Here is a 27,379-nt window from a genome sequence, read left to right as displayed (position 1 = left end):
CACATGTCCACCTTTCAGGCTCCCTGCTTCATTACTGCATTCCTGCTTGAAGAGGTAAGGGGTATGTATGTCATGAGTAAATAAAGAATTTGGAAGACTACAGCTTTTAAAAATGATAGAAGAGAATTATGAAAGAAGAAAAGTAAAGTGCAAACAAGCTGTTCACTTTGCACAGGAATTTTCCCTTAGCTTGGTGACTGATGTGAAGCCCTACTAAAGCAAAAATACTATCAAATTATAATGAATGAATGAACAATACATAAACAAACAAATCTCTATAATAAATAAGTGCTAAATAATACATGCAATCAAATGTTCACAATTGCTCTTCTTGTAAATATCAATCCTAAATAATATCCCTCTGGAAAGTTCAATCATATATTCCGTGTTCAGATATGCACAAATGTGGAATCACACATATAAAGTGCTCAAGATTTGTCCCAATTGCACCACACTCTTTATCCTTTTACTGTGAAAGTTCTTTATACAAAGTCCATACATCAACTCCAATTATCACCCAGGCGCTCCCCCTCTCAGTGTGCCGCTCACCTTATAAGTCTAAAATCGCTTTATAGGATCTCCAATCGATCTTATTCAAAGGCCGTCTCTCCACAATTTTTCTTGCAAGTGATTGGGTATTTTCTGCAAAGTACATTTTCACCACATTCACTAAGCTGCAACCCTGATAGTTCTCATGAAAATGCAAAGTATCGGCATTGGTACTCGAAAAGTATCTGTGCATCCCTACTAAAAATGATGGGCTATTGATATCTAGGTGGTTTTGTGGACCACAACCGCTGTTACTAGTGAGAGTTTGAACTTGATGGACATTTGTCTTTCTTCAACCTATATTATACAGATACCATCTTGAAGGCTTGTCTAGGAGTTGTACCAGTGATTTGAACTAGGAGAACACCTGGGTTTACACCCAAACCAGTTGGTGAGATTATATTTATCAGCTGATCTGAAACATCCTGACACTCTATAGAAAGAACAGGCCCGGACCAGGCAAAAAGATATCTGGAGTGACTTCTTAACCTCCTACCCCAATCACTTCTGATCGGTCATTCACTCGGCTGCCCTCGGCAGCTTTGTGAATAGACCCCTATATATTTTATTTTGACTGAAAATGATGATGACTGTGACAAGCAATTGATGCAGCTGAAAAAATCTTTAAGCACTCTTCAACATTTCTATCAATGTATTTAGAAAAACAGCCTTTGAAGGCAAAGGTTTCAACTCTGAACTCATGTATCAGCAATAAATGTGTTGCCAGCACAGGACAGAGAACACCCTAATTATTACACACTAATATTAGCTGCAGGGTGAATTTAATGTAAGTAAATTCCAGTGTCTCTTCTTATATCGCACAATAAAACTTTTTTTTATTTTTGTCAGTCCTTCCATATTGCACTGTGCTATACTGCTGCATTCTGTATTAAATCCGACAACTTGGCCAAGTTCCTCCATCATTCTGAGCAAATATTTGGTCATCCCACAATTAACACTATCTTGCCATTCTAATCTATGTGGGATCTGTAAATAGAGAATAAATGAGTGCCTGGTGCTGTACTTGGGCAAAGAAGAGATTTTGCTCCAAGCTTTCACATTTTAGAATTCTAAAATACATCAGACATTTTCTACAGCTAATTAAAAAGTGTAAACCTTGAAATGGGCAATGGTACACATTAGTATTTGTTAAATCACACATATCTTTTTTGAACATCCTTCCTTTGGGACTTATTATTTTATTACAAAGCTTAGTTATTCAAGCATAAAACAGACCTGTGATACAGCATATGTATCTTCAGCTTTGTTTTTATCTTCTCATTTTGAAGTGGAGCAGTAGAGTGGGCATGTATTTCTTCACTGGAAAAAAAACATATATGTGATTTATATATAAGACCTGAAATGATTAAACCTATATGGAGAGCTAGTCTGTAGCATCTGAGATGAACATTACATTTTTCTATAACAAATCTGTAGATATTTAAATAATTAAGAAAACATTTCATCATTAGAGCACTCATGCACTTCTAATGTTACTTCAAAAAATGTCAATAATGCTTCAAGAACTGTCCTGTTTACTTAAAAATTTGTTTTAAAGTAATAATTCTCTCTCTCTCTCTCTCTCTCTCTCTCTCTCTCTCTCTCTCTCTCTCTCTCTAATTTTTGCTTTTTTTTTGTTTTTGCTTTTATTGTATATTTAGAAACATTACATGACCCTTCTCTATTGTATACAAATTCATGCAGGGAAACAAAAATATCACACTTGGATCACTTTCACCAACTACACTACGTGCAGACTGCTTTCTTAATGACCCAATCTGTCTGCAGAAGATAAATTCCTAATATCTATAAATTCAAGCCAGGCACACGCATGCAGTGTTGGGTTTATGGTTATCCAAATGCAATGTCTTTTTTGGTCATTTTATGCACGAGAAGGCCTGAAATGCAAATTATCTTGAGAGGAAAGTGTAACATAAATTTTATTAAGATGAACTCAGATTAATAAAATTAACTACTGAGCCGTCTGAAATGAATATGAAGGGATGTCTCTCTCTCTAAATGTAATATACCATTATCTTCTCCTCCTTCTAAACAGCATGCCAAGTACTATGTATACAACATGAACACACTAAATGGCACATTATGACACTAAGGCATAAGGAGGCACAAAAAATATCATAGCTAAACATGTAAGCCACACGCTTCTCACCTCATTACCATGGAGCTTTATTACAAGGGGTTACATAATATAATTTAGCCATTGGCAATTAATAGCATGTTCACATAAATAATGTCAAAACGCAACTGGGTACATTTACTGCTTTTTTTATTTATACTAAATCAATAAATTATGTGTTTTTCTGCTATGATAAAAAGACCAATAGAACTACACATTTAATGTGGACATTTCTCTATCAAATACTCAAAATTCCTGGTGCTGACATTTTTGTAAACTGATAACAAACATCTTACAGTAATTTGGTAATTTATTTAGTAAATTACATTAAATGCAATCCCATTTCCTGGTTAATTCCAGCACTGGAGACACAGCCAGGGCCTCACAGCTGACCCCTGGGAGGCTACATCTCATGATATCTTGCAGTTTATAGACATGCTTTTTCCTTTCTTTAATTTTTTTTAACCTGTCTTTGCACATCTGTCTTGTTACCCTTTGTGCATGCACCTTGTTATTGTTTATACGTTGCCATGACTACAGTAATGTCACTTATTTGGCCGCGGTTATTATCTGATATTATACTGATATTATCGGTGGGTGGCAGTAAAAACGTGGACAAAGGCAGTCACTATTTTTTTATATGAGGGCTTGTTCACACCAAGTGTGGAGCAGATGCAAAGCAGAGCAGTTACAGAACGCATCAAAAATGCATCCAATGGTATTTCGGGCTCTAGTTCACACCACAGTGTTTAGTTCCAGAGCGTCCCAGAAAACATCAAAAACACGGCAAAACACACTGCACTGCATGTGCAGAAACTCTTGCAGATCTGGTCCGGATTTTATGTGAACAAGCCCCGAATCAAAATGTGTAATCTTTGCGCGTGCACCGTCAGTCTTTCCACACGCGCGTTCTTATCGTTGATATGTTGCCATGGCTACATTAAAGCAGAGTCTGGTACCATAATGCTGCTTGCTATAGCGCTGGCAATGTATAAACAATGACAAACAACACCAGCTCCTATATAGCCCTTGTGCTAGATCTGGCGCTGACATCATCAGAGGGTGGCAGTGATCATGCAGAGGAAGAAGAATCCAGCCATCAATGACGTCTATGCAGGGCCATTCCTATAATGCGTCAGCCTGAGGCGGTTGCCTCAGGTGGCATCTGAGCACCCCATGTCATTAAAATGCTTACTTGCAGTATTTTATATTTTCCTAAATTATTTTTTATTCACTTGAAATGTGCTTTTTGGCTTGCTTGAAAAATGGACTACTCCAGAAGAGGCAATTCTCTTGCACAACTCCCTCCATCCTTGCACATCATAGCCCTCTCTTCTTCTCTAAGTGTCTAATTACCCTTTCTGCTGGCCCAGCTCCTTCACCTCACCCCTCACTTCCCTACGGAACCTTTATGTAGCTGCCGTGGGAGCAGAGATTGGGAATACCATACAGTTTCCAAATAATGACTATTCCAATTCTGCTGACATAACATCCAAGCTGGCGTCGCCCAGCAGCAGCCCCAGGGCTGCTGGATGTCTACACAAGAGAGGTTTTTACAGTCAAATAACAAGCCTAAAATATGTTGAAAGAACATATAATCATATGGGAAGATTTTCTTTAAATAAATGGTCTGGCAACAGGGTCTCTTAACTTAAATGAAGGACTTTCACTTCTGATGGAGCAGCCAGTACTGACAATCTACTGTAATCATTTGCATCCCTTATCCTCTAAATGGTAACATACTCCCAGAAGTCTGCATTGGTAAAAATAGCTGATGAATTCTGATTAGTTCTAATGGACTATATATAGTTTCTTTTCTCAGATGAGGACCATAATGGTGGAATGTACACATATTAGAAGAGCAGAAACATAGGATATCGAGTACAGCAACTAGACTGGTGTTTGCTTTCACTTACAATCCTGCAGCAGAAAAACTGCAGTGGAATTTGATTGGCTGTTAAAGGAGAACTATGAGGTGAGTGCTTTTCACTCACCTCATAGTTCTAGCCGACCTGTGACAATGAGACTGTCACAGGTCGGCTTAGTAGATCAGGAGGTGAGCGAACACATACCGCCGTTCTCTCACCTCTCGATCCTGTCACAGCTCTCTGCCGTGACAGGGGAAGGACTGGATTCCCCCCTCCCCGCTCCGATCCGCCAGCGCTGACTGGGGCAACGGACGGGGGAGGGGGCGGGTACTGCTGTCTCTGCCTCGATAGGCTAGATAGGCAGAGCCAGCTGTCAGTCACGCAGCTGGGCGGATCCCGGCACAATTGTCGGGATCCGCTTCAGCGTCTCAGTATACCGCGAGCTACAGCTCGCGGTATACTGAGCCTAGGGTGACGGGAGGATGCTAGTTTGTGTCCTCCCATTACCCTAAGGAGAACTATGGGGAAAAGCCTTAACCCCATAGTTCTCCTTTAAGGACAATGCCTTTTTTTCCCCTGTTTTTCAGGTTTTATATTTTAACACAGAATCATAGGCCTTCTGTGCATCACTTGCAACACTGGTAATGGCAGTGTCTAAAAGTTAACTTTTAGGGCATGTTTGACACTGTTTTATGGCAGCAAATAATCAGCAAATTTTAACAAATTATGTACTCTGTTCACTTGTGTTATAACCAAATGGAGCATGTACAAAGTATGCTAGTAACATAAAGGCAACACAGACATGTGGGACCAGGGCCATCCCTATAATGAGGCATCCTAAGGTTGCTGCCTGCCTCAGGCGGCTTCTCTTTGGGTCACATGGGGGGGGGCAGCGGTAGGCAGAGCGGCATGCCTGCACCCTTTCCGGCCAGACCATCCCAGGTTGCTAAGAGTCAGGGGCAGATGTGAAAGGGCCACACACATCTCCCCACCCAGTTCTTAGCAACCTAGAATGCTTTGGACGGTGTCCCGTCCAGCACCTGGCAACCAGTCAGTGAGCTGAACTGGCCAGAGCCGAAACCAGAGATGGACAGTGAGATGATACAATTAATTAGCGTGCACAAGCGTCCTATCACCGCCAACCCCTTCTCAGAACGTGCACCACCAGCAACCACTTCCCTACTTCAGGCGGAAAAAAGGCTAGGGACACCCCTGTGTGGAACACAGTGCCTATATGAACATGGCATAGGCAACTACAGGAAAGCTATCAATAGCTTTGTCTTTGCAGTTCCCCTATTGCTCTTTTTGGCAAGGGTGCAATAAATAAAGACTAATTGGCACAGGCTTTTGTATCCACATGCAGAAAGAATCTGTGGATTCTTGTGGCTGGGATCCCCGGTGTATGTGGAAAGCTTCAGCAGGTACGCCTGTACAAAGCAATGACAGATTGACAGGAGCCACAGCTGTCCACCGCTGTTTGCATGTATCTACTCATCCAGCAGTTACCTGCGGCTAGGAATAGATGACCTCCCCTGGATGCAGGTTGTACAGAGTTTGTCCAGGGTTGGTCATCTGTTCCTAGCCGCAGGTAACCGCTGGATGAGTAGATACATTAGAACACCAGTGGACAGCTGCGGCTCCTGTCAGCCTATTATTGCTTTGTACAGACATACCAGCCACACCTATGATCCCAGCCACAAGAATCCTTGCCACAGGAATCTGCAGACCGGCCCCAATGATTAGTATAAATGACGCCTCACAATGCATTTGAAACCCCCAAGTTTACTGTTTTCCTTTTATTTGCTTTTTAGTTTTTACTTTTCAAGTGCATGCAAATAGGTTTTAGTTTATCACTTCTGGTTGTGTGAATGAGACCCATACAGCTCTCCACTGGACACATTAAAAGACTGTATATTGATAATTAAATAAGATAAGTAGTATGAAATCAATTATTCCACTGGCCACATTAAAAATAACAAAATAGTGGAGCTACGTACACATTAGGATGTTAGACATCGGAGGCCAAATCTTCCATGTGCTGCTTTAAGCTATTGGTATACCACAAGGCATATCTATGCTACCACTTCTTTAGAGCATACAGACATTATTGTAGAAAAAAATAAGAGTGAATATTAATGTTTTATTTTCTGTATTAAATAACGAGGGGAGATCCTGAAAGATGCGCCCTCCTCCTTCCCATGCTGATGCCTGTAGGCACAGGCCTCCTGACCCTGGTTCAGAATCCATCTCTAATCAATTACAGTCTGTCAAAGAGCACTTGTGGCTTCAAGGAAACCTGTCATGAGAGAAATATGTAGACTGTGTCCTGGCTTGGTATGCTGACCCTTTGGTTCAAAAACTATCAGAGTCATGCTCCTGGGGACAAATATAGAGAGAGCAAGTATGGACTTTATTTGCTCTTTTTTCACTTGCTGTATGTTTGTCCCGGGTCAGTAATTCAGAACATAGTAAAGTTTGAGACCGCCAGGAAAATTGAATTTTTCTCATAAACGCCATATTTTACTTGTAACAAAATATAGTGAAACTCTAATATGAAAAAATAGAAATTGGAAAGAAGTGGCTCTGCTTTTTATTTCTTTTAAACTTACTGTTTGTGGCTTTTAATTCAACACAAAGTCCATGGTACATAGGATCTAGGATGTTGGTTTTGTGGTCTGTGCACTTGCAACAGCTCTGTGGGTCCTCATTAGTGTGTAATGATATCTCCTTGCGACAGCAAAGCTGCGTGTGATCCTGATGCAGTGGCCTCTTTGAAGAGTGGCAGGCAATCATGTTAATCAAGTCGAACATGCCGGCGTGATGTACATTGGCACATCAGCTTGTTCTGTGGGTCCTAAGGTGACAATGCTCAGTCTGTGTAAACTGACAATAAGGCAGCATAATCACCTAGGAACAGAAATTCCCTGCACAGTTTAAACTGGCAGGATCAACAGGCCCAAACAGAAGAATAAGATGCCTGCAGAGGGAAAGGAGGAAACCCACAAGAGATAAGAAGGAGTATGCTACCATTTGCCATTTTTTTTATTTTAGGGTCTACAGTACATACACTAACAGGGTTATTCACAAAAGGGTGAAGAGTTTGGAAAAGGTAGGAGAAGTGAACAATTGATTAAAAGCCTCATTAACACAGGCTTTTTAAGGCCAACAGACAATTTCTGCTACAAGAATTAGCAGATTCTTGTAGCTGAAATCACAAGTGGATCTGGACAACTGCAGCTGCTTAGTCTGTACAAAGCAACAATAGGCTGACAGGAGCCGCAGCTGTCCGCCACTATTTGCATGTATCTGCATATCCAGCAGTTACCTGCAGCTAGGCACAGATGAGAGTCCTTTGATGAGAGTCCTAGCTGCTGTACCTGCAGCTAGGTACAGATGAGAGTCCTTACAGATCTGTCCCTAGCCAAAGGTAACCACTGGATGGGGAATACATTCAAAAAAGGCGAACAGGAATCTGCTGCCTGCATGAAAGAGGCCTAAGACTACATTCACACGAGCCTCCTGCATTTGTTCTATTTAAAAACAGGAGAAATTGATTGGGGAAGCATAAACAAACTCATATTTCTCAGATCAATTTGTCCTGCATTTACACAGTGATCTGCCCCCGGATGCACAGAATTTTTTTACGAAACTCGGCTAAACTAAATGCACCTGAATGCAACATGTAAACCATTTAAAATCATGACATGCATTTATACCTGTTTAGAAATGTCCTATAAATGCATATCATCGCATGTGTGACATTGCTCGTGCGAATGTCACTAGACATAAAAAGTTTCATTTTGTTCCGAGTGCAAATCAGGATGACATTTTGTGAATTTGGACAAGCAAATGCATATGAATGTCCCAACTCCAATGAGGCTGAATGCAAACGAATCCAAATGTTCTTTTTCTGAAATTTTGGATCATCTTTCAAAATGAAAACTAAATCGGACACGGGACTGTTTTCTGGCCTATCAGAAAACCCCATCCGAAACTAAAACGACATTTCCGAATAACGAAACGGCGTTCAGACCCAAAACTTGGAAGAACTAAAAATCCGAAACGAAACACATTTTTTGCCCGCTTACATGTCACAAAATTGTCTACACTGCAGTCTACCCTCCAGATCCTAACAACTGATATGTTGAAAGGTACCCAAATGATCAGCATGGCTGGTGCAGCCTGATGTATCAGCTCTGAAAGGACTGAATTCTAAGCTTAGCAGATTTAGATACAGTGTATTCCCAAACCGTTCCCTTAGAAAACAGGTCCAGGAAAAAAATACTAAAAGAAAAACATATGCGTCTCCTTTTCCTGAGATCTTGCCTCTGTGCTGGCAATAAAAATGTACAATTAGCCCAATCAGGCTGCAGATCCTAGATGTCACTGGTGAGTAAGAAAGAGGGGGAGGACTCAGTAGCACAAGCCAGGCAGCTGGAAGTTGCTGCAAGCATTGGTAGTGTCTCTGTGCAAAAGCACATCCATCCAGCAGACTCCACACACATACACACAGGGACACTTTGCTGGTGGCCCACACCATTCCGGCAAACTTTCCCAGCAGAGGCAAGGAAGGATGAAGCCTGGCACAGCCCGGGGTCCCTGCATTGGGCATGTAGGAAGGTGCCAGTGACAAGGCGCACCTTGTGTGGAGGTGGCATCAGGAGCCGCGTACCTGGGCACAGCACAATCTGAAGGGATCTGATGAGAAAAGCCCTGTGTGTGGGGGTTTGATTTTTTTTGGGGGGGGGGGAAAGCTGGTGTATATTGGCTGGATCTATCGCCCCCGTTGGAAGTAAAGAGAGCAGAACGGATCTGTGTGGAAGGAGCAGAAGGCAGAGAGAAGGGAGAAGAGGCGCTGGAAGCTGAGCCCGCTGCACAGGAGATGAGAGCCTAATCGGAGCCAGGGGACCTGCGGGAGGGGGACATCTCATTGCAGCAATCGCGATCCCTCCACTAGTCTCCCCATACAGAAAAGGTGGGATCGGTGTAGATTTGCCAAGGCTGCTGCTGCTGCACACGGAAGAGGTACCTGTATTCTGATGTGGGAGATTTCTAAGGCGATGTCTTGGGAGGATTAGGGGATTCTGATGTTGGGAAAGGTTCCATCTGCAGCGTCAATGCGGCTGCTGTGAAAGAAGGGGGAGAACGAGCTCATCTCCCAGGTAAGAACTGATGAACGGTAGGGGAGGACGGTGGGGGCATGATGGGGCAGAGCATGGTGCCACTAGCAGATTCTCACTAGGAAGAGTGGGTGCTGCGAGCACATTTTGTGCCTGCTGCTCTGTGCCAAGGGGGCAGCTACACCTGCGCGTTACCCTGGCGACTCCTGCGCACCTGGGCTGCTGTGGAGATCACTCTGCTTGCTCCGTGAGCCGTGCCAGGCTGCGGTGCCTATGTAGGAAGGCATGGCTTGGTGGAATGGGAATTCATTGCTTTTTTTTTTTTTCTCCTTTGCACACCACTTGAGTTAAAGAAGCAGGATTGCGGTATTACAGGAGCCCCCCCCAGAATCGTGCGTTGTGCACAGTGTCACTTTACGATGCCAGGCAGATTGTATTACTAACATGTATCAATCGTTATCAGACTGATCTTCGGATCAATAGATGGGCATTAGGTTTACCAGCAGCCATCACGATGTCCTTCAAATAAAATGCATGTCTGCTCCCGTGGCCAATGACAAGGGCACAGAAAGTCGTTTAAATGGAATACAAAAAAAAAAAAGGAGAATTATGGCCATCTTGGCCACAGCTGTGGTGCACAATTCCAGTTCACTGCGGTGGGATGATATTGGCTGGCACGTACTGGGGAGCTAATATGAGTATAGGATAGCTGTGATGAGCATGCATAGGGTGAGAGCCCAGCGTGGTCCTCACTGCGGTGGGTAGAATGTTCGCGTGGCAAGTGGCATGCTGCATGGAGCCATCCCCTGTGGGGTGGTGGGGGACCTGAGTGGCAGGCTGTATACACTGCCCATTAACCCGACCTCGGAATAATCATTTTTAGGATAAACGTGTTTAGATCAGGCTGAGCGTCTCCGTGCACAGGCAATAGCAGGGACCGTTCACACATGATTCCCAGCCAGAGCAGGATAACAATGTCACAGCCTTTATACCACAGCAGCATGTAGAAGAAGCATTAGTTGTATGCTCTTCCAGGGCACAAAGTCACTTTACATTTCAGATCTGCATTATGTGAAGATAGAACTTATCTGAATGGACAAGATGGGCACTAAACCCCTGAGCCATCTCTGTAATAATGTGTGCTATTAGGGTAGGGAGCAAAGTTTCATACCCCAATTCAACATCATTGGAAGACTTGCATGTTCAATATGGGACAACAAATGTGGTATACAGATGAGAATGCAAAGTCTCAAGAGGCTATTTATGAATGTTTCACCCAGGATTCGCCCAACTATCCTCTAAGGTTCACTCATTTTCCACCAAAGCTTCAGTTAGTGGATCTTGGGTGCAATAGACCCCTCAGTGTACAGCTCTGCAGTTTGAGTATATACCAATACATATGGACAGAAACATAGGAGGATGCATTTGAAATTGATGTTTGTGATAGAAAATAATGTATTGGATATGTTTATTAAGATTGTATGACGGAATTTTACTAATATGTGCATTTTTAGTGACCTAGCTTCCATTTTTTACTGAGTTGGTACATTTGGCAGGTCTTTTAAAGGAATGCAGGGTTTTGAGCCTCAGGTTAACATTTTCCCCAGAGATGACTTGTGTACATACAAGCTGGGATACTGTGAAGGATAGTTCATTCACTGTGCTGCTATAAGGATTCTGGAAGATCTTCTGTCCTTTGTGAAATTATAGAGAACTGCTGCATGTGGAATTGCCCATTTCCTGATCCCTGTTTTACTGCAGCGTGCTCATTGAATATGGGCTATGGACAATGTACTGCTGCTTTTCAAACATCCCACAGATCTGTGACTAGTAAACCACCCTTCTGCTGCACAGAAACCCTTACAGCTTCATTAAACCCTTCTCTTTACTAAACCCACTAAGCTTTTTATCCATTTTAAGCGTGACGCTACATCCTCCTTTGCACTGATTTCTGTGCAGATTTTTCTCGTGACAGATAATTGTGATATAAATCTGAAGTCTATAGGATAGAATTGCACGGAGTACGTTGCCACTTTATGCATATATCCCACAGGTCAGTAGATATATGACATTAGATTTATAGAGGATTCTTTTGAATTCTGAGGGCAGTAAAAAGTGCCAGTGGCATGCACCTGTGTTTGGCTGAGATTTTGGCATCTTGCTGCTCTCCCTTTCTAAATCAAGCTTTGGCTGCTCCACTCAGCTGATGTTTTATAGATAAGCATGGTTGCTGTGTTGAGAACACATCCTCTTTAAAGATTAGTTCAATTTACACTTTAGAATGATGTGTTTAAAGGCTTTAAGGCTGTGCTGGGGTGTTCGCAGTGTGTTTCTGCAGTGGAGACCCTCAAAGCCAATCACCTCTCAGCAATCAAGTTGAACCTGGCATAAATTATTCCAGAAACGTAATGGAGAGGTTTGAGCAGTACAGATGTGCCTGTTTGTCAGTAAGTGTTTGCCTAATAGATTGCCTTCGCCTTTCACTGGTGTAGAACCTACATTTGTACCCTCAGACATGCATCAGCAGCTCCTCAGCCTCCCAATTTATAGAATGCATGGTTGGTGGACTTTACTGGAAGAGATGGGAAGCCTTATTTGAGAAGCGGATGATATGAAATCACTGCACCAGATGTCTTTTGTGCGGAATGGAGCACAGCAATACTTATAGGGGGGCAGTTCATCTCTAAGTATGCACTGATTAAAAAAATAAGCTGCATGCTAACATCCTTTATTTGATAGTTTCCTTCTACTGTGAATATAGTTTATTTTGTTACATTTTTGTATGTTTATAAATAATACATGTATAAATCTTGTGACATTTATAGATGTATTATTTGTAAATATAATGTTGGCAGAGTTCAGTTGCCAGCTACATAAAGGAAAGCTTGCACTTATATAAAAAGGATGTGCAGAGTGCAGTAACCCATAGTAACCAACACATCATCTATTCTTCTTCTCTCCATTGATGGATGTTTCTATTGGTAACCTTACAACACTGTTCCTTGTACCACTACAAATCAACCCACTACATACTTGAGTGTTACCAATGCATAGCCCAGAAATAAAATTATAACTAGAACCTTAGACATGTATGCAAATAATCATGTATGCAAGTATGTGCTTTTTATAGGGATGTAACTTTCAAAGACTACTTTTAAAAAGGTTTATAAACTGCTTAATGTTCAAAACTGGTATGTTTTCATTAACATATCTGACTTTGCACTGCCATTGACATCAGAATGACATAAAAAGAAAAGTAATATGTCATAGTGAAAGAAAAACGATCTCCGTAATATACCAACCTTTCCCCCTTTTTTATGACATGTCTTTTTATGGATGAAGATCTATCTATACACCCACCTCTTATACCAATAAGCAGGATGCAGTCAATTGTATGTTTATATGTCTTAGTCTGTTATGTTATGCCATTAATGTAGTGCCTCATACAGAGAATGATTTTTAGCTTTTTCAAAATTTATTAAATATACACATTATTTGCAATATTGTTGTTATCTACATCATTGTTTGAAGGAATGGTGGGATCCCCTATTAGGGGAATCGTTTTTCTTTCATATACATTTCTAGGGGACCCACACTCCATATTCGAATATATTGTGTTTGAACCTTTCCCCTCTTTTCCCAGGTTCTCGTTTTTTGTAATATGTCATAGTCTCAGGGAGTTCCAGATTCTGATGAGCAGAGCACGATCTGTCTTTGGTTTGCTCTGCAGCAGTTTAGTGGAGCATGCTTCTTCCATATATTTTGTAGCATTATGGCCACTATGAGTGCAGTAAAATGCTTTGATATTTTAAACAAAAGGTACTGCAACTTAAGGTACCCTAACAAATGCTGTGTAGACTGCTTGACGGTATTGATCAGTATGGGCTACTGTACCATCTACAGTTACAAAAGGGTTGATTGATCCTTAGCAAGCCCACAAGAGCTCACACCCATCCTGCCCTTTAGGCATCTACAACATTGCTAGTCTGGGATTGTCTACCAATGTAGAATATAGGGAAGTAACACACTGGGAACACTAGTCTGAAGAGCAATGTGTACCGCAGGCATTTCAGATGCTTTAAGCAGTTTTCCTGTAGCCTTTAATCACAAACCTGTACTAAACTAAGATCAATTAGTTTAACACAGCTACTGTATAGCAGGTAACAAAGTGCCTGCTCTTACCATCAAAGCACCATCTGCCTCCCCAATCTGCTGCTGCAGTCCTATGAAAAACCTGGTAAGTCCAGGTATGAAGCATACCAGTGTGCTTCCCCCAACCTCCCACAATGCAGCACTTGGGGCTTAAGTGCCTAATCATTGATTTAATTGATTTTAGCTGAGTACAGGTTTTAAAGTACACTTCAGCTTCAGGAATATTGAATATGGTTTACAATGGGATTGTGGTAGTAGCTTTAAAGAAGGTTTAGCAGGCATCAGCAAGCTTTTAGCTCATGAAGCTTGTTTAAAGCTACAGCCAGAACTTCCAATAGGATCTGTTTTAGCACTCTGGGACTGGATTTGAAGGGTGCTTTAAGGGCTTTTAAAAAGCAGCTTGAAGTTGGTGAAGTGCTTTATAAATGTCAGCATTAGGTTTCATGCACACGTGTGTATGAGGCAGTTGAATGTAAATTGCAGGCATATTTCAGCACCCAGGACAACCAGCTGTGACATACAGCTGCCCATAGCAGTGAATGGATGTAAGAGGCTGTTACGTCGGTTTACAACACTGCTTGCATAAACTCATACAAGCATAAAGCCACAAGCCCTTGGATGCAAACTAGCTGCGCCCAGGGTTGGGTTGCAAACTAGCTGTGCCCAAGGAGGCCCGTGCATCCTTCTACACCCATTAACTACTATGCCTATGCCTATGTATGTCACAGGCGCAATTTATGATCGACGGCCTGATGCATCCATGTGCCTTCTTCACAGCTGTTTAGACAAGCATTCACAAGCTAAGGTCTATGTGAACTGATCCTAATGGATAGTATATAAACATGTTGATATATGAAATATATCAGATTGCGAGGCACTATCTGCCATAGTTTGCCCTAGGGGGTGAGTGGGGGATTTACCTTTCTTGTGACCAAAACGTCAAGTGGTTGTAGGAAGATGAACATGATGTAGTAGGTATTTTCTATGTTTTGTGAGTGGTCAATATTATCACACATTTATTTTGAGAGAATCATAATGGACCTTCCTAAAGGGTAAATCATGTGGTGTAACTAGACAGTAAAAATATTTCAAGTGTGCACAGACTAGCAGTCTGGTATTTTTGGCACAATTCCTGAAAGATTATGTCTGGGCATTTGTGGGCCCATGTAAGCTCATATACTGTAGGCTACTAAGTAGCAACCAGATTTGTTATAAAATGTACTACTTCCTATACCTTATCCTACGCTTGGCCCTTAGTACTTAATGAGTCAGCAGTAGAAATATTAAAGCAGAACTCCAACCAAAACAACACAATAAAATATTTAGTCTATTAAAAAAAAAAAATTACAAAACCAGCTTTGGCTGCAACATTCAGCTTTAATCCACAGATTTCTGCCGCTAAATATCCTCAGACTGATGTCCAACATCAATTAACCCACTGAGCATAGACCATCCTGGACCCACCCTAATCTGCAACTGGACAATGAAAGGAAAAGCAGCATAGTAATGATCAGTTCATCTCCCTGTCTCTCTGCTTTCTTCTTCTATCAGCATGCGCCCTGTCAGCATATGAACTGATTGGTTCCTTGTAGTGCTTCTTCCTCTCACTCTCCATCCCTGCTGTACAGAGACTACAAGAGGCCGATGCCTTGTCAAATTCAGGTATTTACACTGCCTGCATAATAATTTAATAAAGATTATAAAGCTACAACCATTTGTGGTTGAAGGAGAACTTTGGGGTCAGGGCTTTTCCCCATAGTTCTCCTAAGGGTAACTGGAGGACACAAACTAGCATCCCCCCGTCACCCAAAGCTCAGCATACCGCGAGCTACAGCTCGTGGTATACTGAGACGCCGCAGCCGGGACGAATTCCGACATTACTGTCTGGATCCACCCAGCTGCATGAACTATGAGGTTGAGTGAAAATCACTAACCTCATAGTTCTCCTTTAATTATATGTGCCTAGCTTTAGGGCCGGTGCACACCTATGCGACACCCCACGCGGTCAGGAGTCGTATAGTTAATAATAATAATGGCACCAATCGCGCTGTAGGTGCCATTATTTTCCAATTAGCCGGTGCCATTCTGTATTCATTTCTGTATAATTTTACACTTTCCATTTCACTATATTGCACACCACACTTTTTTTGTGTCATTTTTACTTCCACCGCTTCAGGTTTGCTCCTGTGATGGACTGCAATCTCAATACAAACTAGTAGTCCCATCACTGGAGCCATTTTTAAAAATGTATTTTATGTTTTATCAGATTAACCGATTAATCGAACTTAATAATCGGCTAACTAATCGATTTTGAAAATAATCGTTAGCTGCAGCTCTAATATGCACTATATGTGTTTAAGGAAGGAACTATACTCCTAATTGCTATAGTAAGTAGATTAAGTGTGAGCAAGGTGCTATCTAAACACAAACACACATAAGAACTACTATGGAAAGAACATATATAAAGGCAAATACATATATTGCCTTCTTGGCTCTAGTGATAGAACAGCGATAAATGCTTTTCTAGTGTTAACACATCACGTTTCATGTTCATTGCATTAGCTCATGCCATAAAATTGGCTTCATCTGTATGTGTGTGGAGTAGGTCATAGGGTCATTTAACAGGATAATGGAAAGCCTGCCTTGTAAATGTTTATTGCATTCTAATGTAGTGTTTTACATTAACACTGGATCTTAGCAGGCACTACTATTTGTAATACGCCTACCTCTTGGTTTTCAGGTGACAATTTATTAAGATAGAGGATTTAGAGGTAGCTGCTCAACAATATGCCAGATCAATCAGCACCGAGAATTAGCCTACCCGCCATAAGCATAGCGTTGCCTACACATGTGCAACGGGGTAATTATTAACAATATCTGTCATCAGGTGACCTAGAGTGAAGCCCTTTTAGCACTGTAATGGTTGACTGAGGTTTGTCAATTAGCTACTGTAGATTATCATTAGTTACCATTCACATTAGGCAGAAAACAAAAGAGTAATAAGCTTGTATTTAAAGGAAACCTGTAATAATAGACTATGGAGGCTGCCATTGCTGGCCTATCTTTGAAAATGCTAGTTACCTTTCTGCCATGCTGGTTTAATGGTTTCAAAACTTTAAGAGGTACTGAACTGGAACAATTATGCAGAGTAAGAGTTCTGACTTTATTCTGACTTTGTAATTTGCATACTTCTTTCAGGTCAGTGACTCATTCAGAAGGAGGTCATCAATGGCTCCCCTGTATTTTTCTCAGTGTAGATTTTTTTCAGTGAAGAGTGATGGTCCTCTTAACCCACAGATGCTGATTACAGATCAGTCTTTATTAAAAGAAGCATAAAAATGGATTCTAGTTGCCACCATTAGATTTATAGTGGAAATGCAAGGTTTGAGAAATGGAGATTGATGGCGTTTTGTCTGTTACTAAGGAGGCCCAAAAAGACCTGCATTGCTGCATTTTTTGGAGGTGTATCCTGCTAAAAATCTGTACATTGTTCATTATGAATAGACAAAAGGCATGCTCCTTCTTTTGTACACCCAGTAATGCAAAGAATTCCTATTTTGAACAAGACGTCTTCTGATTGAAAGGGACAAGGGAAGGGGTGATGTTCACTGAGTTCCTTAGTATTAAACATATTATGAACAGTGGCTGTATCAGAGCGAATGGTTGTAAGAAATATATATATATATATTTCAACGGTTCACTCTGATATAGCGACTACTCATCATAGCGGTGACCTAATAAGTATCCTTAGCTGTTAAGGCTGACCACAAAGACAATGTTTTACTTCCCAAGGCTAATGGGTGTCTACTCTTTTCTGTAGATGATGCGTTTAAGTTTATTCCACATTCTTAAACTACACCATAAGTCTACCATCATGGTAGTGTGTTGAGAACTGGGTGCAAAAGTCTCTTTTCCAGCCATTGACAGTCCAGCACTTCTGTTCTTTAGTCCACTACAAATACTTTTAGCAGTTTACTATGAAAAAGAAAAATTCTCTAACTGTCATCTACTGTTTTCATTTATAAAGCCCAGAGTGCAACGCATTGTGCATTTGTATATTGGGTACTATAGCCAATAATATTATTGTTATGTTATTTGTTGTACTGCCATTACTTATGGCCTGAGCCACCAAAGCCTTCCATGTTTATTCACCAGGGGCTTCCTCTCAGTCACTGGATGGTTTAACAAGGTGCCTTGTGTACTTGTCCACTCATTGTATACCTCCACACATACTTCCTTTGAAATGTTCAACAACTTTACACTCTTGGAAGTGCTCACACCCACTCTCTTGCAACAACAATAATGTGCTTTTTTATGTATAATAGCTTAAAGTGCATTCTTCATAATATGTTCACCTGCAGAGCAAATGTAAAAATGTAGATGCTTGTGCATGTCAGTGTGTATATGTAAACACATACATGTAAGTACAAATCATATATACTGGGTTGTGATATACAAAAGAATTTCATAACTTTTCTCGTCATCACAATCAGAACATCTATGGGATTTATTATGCTTTATTCATATATTTTTGTTTAAAAGGTTTGAGCCATCTGGGATATTTACAGTATACCAAAATAATCCATTTTCACTTGTAATATAACATTAATAAATTAGTTTCCCAGGGCAAATTAAAGCCTGATTTGTGGCACTGAAGACTCAGTGTAGTTACACAAGAAGAACCCCAATTTTACTGCTGACCTTACCTGCTTGACAGTCTTAAGAGGAAACTATAATTGTTCAGTTGTGTTTGTTTTAAAACACAAACTGTCATCATATATTTTTACTATTTATGTATCTTTATTTTAATTATTTTATAAAACAAGCTGTTTTCTGTCAGACTCTCTATTTCTGTAATAGCTCTATCTGGATAGAGCAGGCGGGGAAAATGGGTGGCTCGATTCGCGGACAAATTCCACTATGTGTATGAATGAAAGAGTTTTAAAGAAAAATTGTACTGAGAGAAACATGGAGATTGCCATTTATGATTGCCTTTTCATAAGGCTAGTTTCCTAGATATTATGCTGATTCATTGTCTTTGGCACTTTCTCATTTACTAACCTTGAACAAGTATGCAGATAAAGAGTTCCGAAGTCACTCTGACTTGACTGCATACTTGTTCCAGTCAGTGTTCCAAGGCATTGAAGCCAGAGACAGCAGGTAACTAGCATTTTTAGAAGATCAGCAATGACAGTCCCCATATGTCTTTCAGTATAGGCCTTGTAGGTCCTGATCCTTTACAAAATACCGTATTTTTTTGCTACATAAGACACACTTTTCCCCCCCAAAAGGCGGGGGGAAATGTGTGTGCGTCTTATGGAGCGAATCCCTATCGCCCGACGCCCAGGACATGCAGTTTTGGGCGCCGGGTGAGTAGTTTTTTGTACATTTAGCCCCGCTCCGGACAAGCAGATCTAAATGTACAGTGGGAGCCGCTGCTCGTTTAATACAAGTGATGTAATCAGATCACTTGTATCAAATCGAACGGCGACGGCGATCGTGTCAGTGCCCCCACGCCGTGGTTTTCGGGGTCCCTCGCTCCTCCGGGGGACCCGTGACCACGGCATAGGAGCTCACCATAGAGCCCCTAGAGCAGATGAAGAACGTCCGTTCTTCGTCTGCTCTGTGTGATCACTGAGATGGTGACACTGTAATCACAGCGCCACCTGTCTCAGCTGTCACTAACTACAACTGCTGTCACAGAACCTCCCTGCGTCCTATGGTCAGGTGCGCCTTATGGAGCCAAAATACAGTGTATTGTTTAAAAAACATTAACCTACAAGAGATGCTACGGGGGAAATCTGAAATCCTGTGGTCTAGTTTCAGGGGGGTTCAGAAGCATTGGATACAAATTACTTGAGAGTAGGAAGCTCCTTCAATTCTTCCTGGACATAACATGTATCACAAATTGTATATAGGTAATCTACAGCTGTTAAACTAACATATTAGGAGAGGCCATATACATCATAAATTATAAATGCAAGCTCTTGGGATAGCTTTTTTGAGCGGCTGATTACGCATTAGAGGTTCCAAAATTTTTCAGTAATGTGTGGTGAAAAGAATGGTAAGGCCACATCTGTCCCTTGGGATCATATGCATAGTCATTACATTATAAATATACTGACACTGTGTAAGTGACCTGATAGACAGATTAGGAGAATTACATGGGACGTTTTGAGAGGGTTTGCAAATTGTCCTTTTTACTTGTAATAACAGGAGGAAAGCTTAAATGGCCAAATGTTACAGCAAGAAGTCAATAATACATTTTACACTACTTAATTATTCAACATTACCTACATATCTTTTCTTCAATCCAATACTAATTTTCAAAGGAGAAAAAAAGAATAACTCGGTTTACCATGTGTACAAAAAGCTACTTTGATACGAAAGAAGTTAGCTGTAGAGACAGACCACAGACTGGTAAGGCAGATACATGCTCTCCCCTAGTTTATACCATTGCTAACATTGTCATAATTCACATGTCAAAATGAGCAGCTCAGTGTAATGTGCAGCCTGGAGTCAGAGAGCTCTGTTTAATGGGCTCATTACAAAACAATGGAGGAAAGTGTATTCAGCACAGTAATATTTTCAACAGCCCTTTTCAGCCAATTTATGCAGGATCAGAAGATGGAAAATTATTTTTATTAGGTGACTTTATTTAAATTCTTATTGTGGGACATTCGTAAATGTATCATTAGGGTTATACGATGCATTGTTTTCTTCAAACATTGCCTGGAACTTTGTCAAACATGTTTTAAGAACTGCATCTTTTACGCAGCTCCCAAATTAGAATATCATGGCTGACCTTAAGTGCTCCGACTTGCTGCTGTTACCTAGAGACAAATTAATGAGGAACACAAGTGGAAAAAATATTCTTGTGTTGACACAATTGTTATAGTTTGCTATTTTATGAGCATGATTAATCTTTTGACATCAAACTATGTCCCAAAAACAATATGGGATTGATAGCGCTGAGTGTTATCGGAAACTCTACAAAATGTGCAGAATTCCATTTCAGAAATTAGTTTGTATTTACCTGATTGAAGCTGGTATTTCAATAAAAAAAAAACTAATTTTGGTTGAAGGTACTGATAAACATAAGATGACAGTTGCAGACTGATTGGGTGCCGATTTCATGTCCCTAAGAGGCCTCTGATCCTGTCAGGAGGCTGCTGTCAGAGTAACAGTTAATTGGACAAGTTAGAAAGCCTGTCCCGATTGCTACTGCTCCATGCCTGGTAACCTAGAACTAGGTTCCTGCTTGCGCCTCCCCAACCCTTGCCTCTTAAGTCACATTAACTTGTATGGTTGGCCGAAATATCTGCGGACAGCCTGTTTAGTGAGGTTGGATAGTGCACACATGAACGACAGTCCTCACAAGTCCATGTACAACTTTACACTTCTTTCCAGTTCTTCCTATTATCTTATATGAGGAACATAAGTGTACTGTGCTAAACTAGAACCGTCAGGAGTACAACTTTTAATCAGCCAAGGTGGAAGAAGAAATTATCTTGTGCAAAGCATAGCAACCAATCAGAAATAAACTTTTTAAAATACATTTATAAATCAGTTTTTCTTTTAGAAGTCAGTAGTCAGTCCAATATGAGCTTATTTTTGATTGGAAGCTGTGTGTAATAGCTCATCATTTTCTCCTTGCCACATGCTAATAAGTAGAGGTCATTGTGTCTGTACAGACTACAACGCTTCTCATTCTTTGAAGAATCATAGTAAATGCACTTTTATGTGCTTAACGCAAAGAACAATGCTGAAGTAAATAGTGTATGCAATAACATTTAGCAACTGGGCTTTGCAGTGCGCTATTACACTAAGCATTACGTAACAGAAAGAGCCCATAAGAGGCAAAGTTCATTTCTCCGTATTACCTGTTGATCTTCAGCAACTTGAGCATTTACAATAAAAAAAATGAATAATTAATGTGGCATCCCATCTATAGCCACTTGCAATAAGTCATGTAATGCATTATCAGCAACTTAGTCATGGCCGAGCTCCTAATTCCCGGGTCAGCACATAAAGAGTTGAAAACAATATTAAAGCTGCACTCTAGGCAGAAATAAAAACACATATGAATGCAGATCTGCAATCTTTAATACCTTAAGTGTATATTTTAAAGCAAGTAGTATAAGTACCTGTATTTGACTTGATATCAACCTCTTACAATTTTTGTATAGTACGGCTGGAGTGTGAGTAGATAGGATAGAAGAACAGGAATATGAGATAGGATAAGAGAATATGTGCTCATAGGACGGGAGAATCACTGTACTGCTTCTATTTTCACAGTTCAGTCTTAGGCTGGGTGGGTTCAGGACAACCTGGGCTCAGAGGAAGTAAGATGAATGATGCTGTCTGTTAAACTGAGGACATCAAGAGGCAGAAAACCAGTATTGCAGGGAAAATCATCTCTAAATTGAACGCAATATATTTGATATTGAATATTGCTACAAATTTATTTTTTTAAATTGGTTATTCCTTTTTTTTGTTATTTTGGCTAGAGTTCTGCTTTAAAGGTAATAGATGCCTGACCTTGTATAACCATCTCATCATAATCATATGTACATTTAGACAATCTGTCAGTAAGAATTGTGTGTAGTTACTTTTACTCTTGTCCTTTTCCAATGTCCTTAACTGAGATACAGCTATCACTGTAGCACTCTCATGGCCACAAATATATGCACTCAATCCTCCAAGCTCCCTCACACCACTGGGCTACAATGTAACAGATTTTTACATGAATTCCTCAGTTGAACTCACTAAGAGCAGATTATTTCCTTATACATATTTCACAAACTAATTTATCATCCTTCCCACAGCTAAAATAATCTAATAGGCGAGCAAGGAGATATTTTATTGTAGAAGGGACTAACGACGTCCCACCAGCTGGCTAAGCCTGTTGGTTAACATCAAAGGAGACAGGAGCTGTGAGCGCACATTGGTCATTTTAAATACCCTTTTATTCCATTATACAAAGCTTTAAAGCTGAAATCTGCAGCTTAGGAATAAAAATTTTGTGGCAGCTGTTTCTCTTTCACAAAGTTTGCATATGTGAAATATAAAATTAGTTGATGAAATAGTTATTTGCATAACATGGGCACAGATCAACCATTACCCTTTAACGGGGAGAGCTCCAAAAGAAAAAAGAATAATTTGGTCTATGTTAAGTCTCAGTCTGTGTTCCAAAATAAACTGTACGCAAGATATCATATGATCCAGCCCTCTAAAAAATGGCAGTGTAGTGGTTTAGATGGTAAAGGACAGTGTTGGGGCCAGTTTACATTTTTGTGGTTTTCTGTAGTATTGGCACATTACTGCAGGAAAAGGTTACCTGTTAATACTGTTACATATGACATACACTATTTCTCTCTATTTCTCTACAGATTCAAGCCTAATATAAAATATACTACAAAGGCGAATAGTCAGTGCAGCTTTTCATTCACCATTCCCCAGCATCTCATGGTACCAGGTGGCCATGTCACTCCACATGGAGTGTGGCTTCATATAGCAGATTTTAAGACTTTCTGTTCACAAAATGTCAGGTTCCAAAATTCACCAGTCTCTGCAGTCTGATGTGCTGTAAAAAATGTTTTACTTATGGGCCTCAACTAAGTGTACTAGCAAAGGGGTACCCTTAACATTACACTTAATTTAGGGTTGCATTAACCCCCCCCAAATTTGCACTCTTGGAGCTTGGAATATTGATAACCTCTGCCACCTATCACTACTTTAATACGTTAAATACTGTAAGGTGGTAGAGACACTCACAGGTCTTGAGCAAGAGTGAATGTCCAAGCAGGAGGAGTGTATTCTGTCCAACGTTTCTATGGATTGCAGTCCATCTTTGTAAAGGCCTTGACAAAGATGAACTGCAATCCATTGATACTTTGGGCAAAATAAACTCCTCTTGCTTGGACATAAACATCTGATCAAGACCTGTGAATGTCTCTATTACTTTCTCTTCATTTACTGATGTTACTTTGCTGCAGTGCTCCTGGACAGTGTGCAGTGACTTCCAATGGAATTCATGTACAACATTAATACAGCATAGCAAACATCACCATTACAGTATTTCCTATGGTTAATGTTGTGATTCAGAAAGTATTGAAGGCACTGGATCAGTCTAATATGTCAGCAATGGCAGCTTCCATATGTCATTCAGCATATGCTTGCTTTAAGAACAGGTAATTGTAATTTAACACATCTGGTTCCAAATTATAATCATAAAGTAAGAGACCAAACATCAGAAGATATAGTTTTTGGAAACTATAATCTTACAAATGTCATGTTTTTTTAAGAGACGATGCTTAGTGATACTTAGGCCTGTTATGCAAGCCTTCTTTGCACAGCTTGTTACGTGAGTGTTCGTAGAAGGAGCATCATAAATGATTACATTGGTGATTTTATCGGCATTAAACTGTTTGTGGCGTTCAGAATGAGGGGATTCAGGGCAATGAATTAGCAATGAATCAAGTCCCAGCTGATGTAATGAGAGCAGGAGCAGTTTACTGTAAATTAAAAATATCTGGCAGGGCTGAAGGGAACATAACTCAAGTCCTGGCATTCTCATAGCTTCGGCTTCCGTTAAGTAGCTCCTCTCAAAGCAAATTGTGACACTGGTGATGATTGATCCACTCTGTTATTAGGAAATCACCATTTATTGCTGCCGGTCCACTTTCATCATTCCAAAATACAAAGAGCAAAAGCCCTTTGCTTGTTTACCCACTAAGTCACACATGATTAGAATTTCAGTACACCTCAGCGTTGTGGTTTAAAGGAAGCTGGTGCTGAGAAAGAAAAAAAAAAATGTAGGTTACCATTGCTAAGTTCTCATTAGAAAAATGCTGTTATATGGATCCAAAGCTTTTATAGCTTTATATGGATCCAATTTTTGACTGCACAAATGTAAGCACACCAGGAGGTCTGACTTTACTAGCTGCATACTTCTTGTGTGTCACTGAAAAATATCAGGGCCAGCCAGGCAACTAGCATTTTCAGCATAAAATCCTGGGTACAATCCTTATGTAAGCATCTCGTCAGCTCTCTTAAGAACCCATCATACATATTCATGTTCTGAAAAAAAAATCCAAGTTGTAGATGGGCTGCTGTGTGTACAAAAAGGTGGGTTGGCTAGTATTCCACTTAATATATATATATATGTATCTATATATATATAGATATATATATATATATATCTATATATATATCTCCAAGAATAGGTATTCCAGGTCGGAACTGAATATTTTTAACCTACTATGTGACATGAATAATGAGACAATACACACACACACATGCACACACATACACATCAGTTTTTCATTCTCAAACATGTATTCTTTTGTATCCTCCAGAGGAAGACAATCGAAACAAAATCCTTCTAAAACAGTTTTTACTGCTGCCTCTAAGGGGGAAATCCTTTCTGGCTGCCATGCAATGATTTCTCCCTGGATTAGAATTATACGAATGGTTAAATGACTTCAAACAACCATGGATTTTGAGAGCGTGTGCCTTTTGCAAGTATAACATTGGTGTACTTTTGTTTCTTAATCTTGTTTTCCTGGTTCTGCGTCTCCTTTCTACACTGATTAGAGAGAAGTATTGCATTTTATGTTGTGTGTGCGTGTTCGCTAGGAGGAATACTTTTAGGTTTATTTTCTCCCTTATATTAAAATCATAGAAGCATGCAAGAGAGTATGCAACAATCTAACGCTTTGCTATTCTTGAGAACCAGCTGAAAAGAAGATGTATGAAAGCTGAAAATAATCATTTGAATATACTAAAGCTAGGTTTTAATTTGCTCATACACCACATATGGCCATTCATATACATGTATGAATAATAACTGTGTAACTTATGTGGAAACTTTTACTGGCATGTTGTCTTGGACCATATTAATCACGTCTGAAGATCAAGTATGGTCTAGACATTTTTTAAAGTTTTGGATAAAGTAGGGAAGGGATAGAACTTCTGTCAGGATTAATAGGCTGTCTATGTCCATGTTGAGGATGTTTTTTTCACCCAAACCTAGGAGCCATCCAGCAGCCACAGCGCTCCCTCCAGCTTCTCTCTTCCTAGACTGCTGTGATGGTATGTCTCTCGATGTCCTCACTAGAGCTGCAACAGTTAATCGATTAAGTCGATTAAAATCGACGATCGAAAACGTTGTCGACGTTTTCGATCGTCGATTCGTCGGCTATTGATTGATTAGCCTGTTCGGGGCTCCACACACGGCCTGAGCCGCACGTACGTCACACGCTGCGCCCGCGCGCCCAGAACGCTGAAGCCACGCCCACCGCACAGGACACTGAAGCCGCGCACGCCGCTGCCGTGAGCTCCCTCACTCGCCGCTATCCCACCGACAACCGAGGGCGCCCGATTTGAAAGTAAGTCAGGACCCCTAGAACTGTACCCCCCCACCCACACACATATCCGCTAGGGAACTACAAATCCAAGCATGCAATCATTGTCCCTGTACAAAACCCCCCCACATACACACATATCACCCAGGGAACGGCAATATCTGGTTGTTTTTACAGGGGCAATATAGGCATGCTGGGACTTGTAGTTCCCTAGCTGATATGTTATGTTATGAAGCTGTGTTATTTACTGTACACCTGAAAGTACTACAATGCCATTATAGAACTAAGAATAGAACATTTAAGTTTATCTATGTTTTATTCTACGTTCTATAATGGCATTGTATTTTTATAAACTTTTTATAAACTTTTTTAAAAAGTGTACATTACAATCACAATACAATTCAAGACAAGATGGTAAGGAGGGCCCTGCCCGTGAGGGCTTACAATCTAAGTTCTTACAGTCTAAGGATCCTTAGTCCGCTGCAGTGGAGGGGGAGAGATGCTGGAAAGAGCAGCCTAACAGCAAGTCGGCTCAGAGAATCAGGTGAGTAGAGCATTTTTCTTTTAGTCCCTAGACGGAAACCATCAGTTACCCCTTACAGTGCAGGTGTAGCCCCACTGAAAGGGTTAATTATATGTTTCCCCGGAGTTCTGCTTTAATGATCCTTGATTAAAGTGATCTGATTGGATATTGACTATATGTATGGCCTATTTTCTTTACAGCAGCTGTATATTTTTTTTTATATATATTACATTTTTATTTTGTTCAGAATTAAAATAAATAAATAAATAAATACATCTGCTATGCTCTGAACAGCCCAGTACAATCTGATCTTGTACTCAGAGCACACACAGTTGAATTAGTTGAACATCCATTTCCTTGACTCTAGCTTATATGGATCAACATAGGTTTTAACATGGAGACAGACAAAAAGTAAGCAGGCACTGAAAGGCTTTTGTAGTAGAACCCCCAGTGTGCTCTGCAAACAACGTGTAATGAAAGCAACAGTTATTAAGGTTTTTTGTGTGTAAAATATGTAATATATGCAAAACATACAACGCATATATAAAATATATGTAGAACATACAATGTATATTTAAAATATATTGTATGTAAAACAAAATGTATATATAAAATATATAATATATGTAAAACATATATATATATATATATATATATATATC

This window comes from Nanorana parkeri, unplaced genomic scaffold (assembly GCF_000935625.1).
Source record: "Nanorana parkeri isolate BGI_ZX_2015 unplaced genomic scaffold, ASM93562v1 scaffold26, whole genome shotgun sequence".
In the NCBI taxonomy this organism is placed as follows: domain Eukaryota; kingdom Metazoa; phylum Chordata; class Amphibia; order Anura; family Dicroglossidae; genus Nanorana; species Nanorana parkeri.
This window is presented reverse-complemented; position numbering follows the sequence as displayed.